This window comes from Echinops telfairi, unplaced genomic scaffold (assembly GCF_000313985.2).
Source record: "Echinops telfairi isolate 266 unplaced genomic scaffold, ASM31398v2 ScPeMD7_7468;HRSCAF=8506_0, whole genome shotgun sequence".
Taxonomy (NCBI): Eukaryota; Metazoa; Chordata; class Mammalia; order Afrosoricida; family Tenrecidae; genus Echinops; species Echinops telfairi.
The window spans coordinates 10990106-10991712 of NW_022111369.1; the positions used below are offsets into that span (position 1 = coordinate 10990106).

General features: G+C 36.8%; 1 protein-coding gene across 1 annotated transcript in view; it reads right to left on the reverse strand.

Moving 5' to 3' along the window:
- Positions 1-1607, reverse strand: part of GSTCD (glutathione S-transferase C-terminal domain containing) — a 162848-nt gene that overhangs the window by 160133 nt on the left and 1108 nt on the right. The gene's annotated exons all lie outside the window — the stretch shown is intronic.

Below are 1607 nucleotides of genomic sequence, written 5' to 3' on the forward strand. Positions count from 1 at the left end.
TAAACTCTATCATTCCCACAAAATGACCCTAATTATTTGGTTGCAGAATCTCATAGTCAGCACAGTTCTGTTTGCTTTTTTAAATTCATGCTAGTACATGAATTTAATTACATTAAATATTCAAAGCTTTAAAAGGAAAAAACTTAGGTAAAGGACCTAGGTAAAGTCCTAAGGGATAAAATCCTATGATTAAATGATCTGGTTTTTAATGTGGGTGAGCATTAAAACAAAACAAAATTTAAAAACAAAAATCTTACTGTAACCTTCACCATGAGGGAAATGTGTCAGTTTCCCTCTGGAAAATAAAGGAATTATCTGTTGCCATGGAATCAAAAGCTTGCAGCTAACTCTGACCTCATAATTAGCACAGATCCACACTGTGCATGCTAACGTGTGAAATAATAATCACCAAGCAATACTTGGTTTTGTTTTCGTCTCAAAGATTAAATCCTTACATTCTAGGCATATCATAACAGAAATCAGGAGGCTACTTTGAATACTTGAGAGTAAAAATAATATATATACAGGGAGCTATAGACCTCTCATTACCATTTTAGTTGCCTGGTCCCAAACTTGTTAGTTTCAACTCAAACTCCCAGGCATGAGTCAATTCTTACATAGTGACCCTATCTGACAGTGTGGAATTGCCCATGGGAGTTCTGAACTGTCAACCTTGCAGTTGGCAGCCCAATTCATAATCACTACGCCACAGGCCTGCTGAGTAAATTTTTGCAGTTAAGCTAACTGGATATGCAGTAGTGATTCTTATTACAAACTGCAGGTGAGGGGACAGAGCCACACAGTAAGAACTTCATGGGCACAGGGGTTCACAAAGTCGAGACGGAGCTTTGTTTTATGGCTGGCCAATATGGAGCTGAAATGGAAAGAAAATAAAAGCAATGATCAATCTACCCTCAAATGTTAAATTTTAAAACTCATTTTGGAAGTTAAACATCATAAAGCGATGCCTTGGGACATAAATGAAATAAAGAGCATGCTAAAGGCACTTCTCTTAGTTCTATGCACCATCAAAATTTTAAAAGGATGCCTGGCAATATGCTATTTGATATGTTAAATATGACATCAAATCACTCAGTTATTGTGTTTTAACAAAGAATTTATTTTCACAATATTTAAATGGTATTTACAGGTTTTAAATTGTCACATAACTAGTTCTTGCCAGCTTTTACATTCTCCTGTAAACTTTCTGTGGGAATAAAACCGAAGCATGCACCTCTCATTATTAACAATTTAACTCAAGATATTTACTCAATGCTGGCAAACCCTCATTATTCAAGTACAAAGCCAAGTGATGGATTATGACATTAAATGATACTAGCTAGCATTAAGAATATGAGAGTGGTGGGGCGGAGCAATCCCCTATTCCAAAACCAGGTAGAGCATTTGCGATGGGAAGTGTGTGTACTTGGATGCCAGGAAAATTTTTTTAAAGTTCACGCCTACCTAAATGCAAACTTTCTATTCTATGGTTTTTAAAGAGAGAGATACTGCTGTGACGGGGTAACGTAAGCAAAAGACCCCAATGAGGCTGGCGAGTCCTTTGTAGCAACGGTTATGTAGGAGTGACACCACAACTGCTTTCTGCA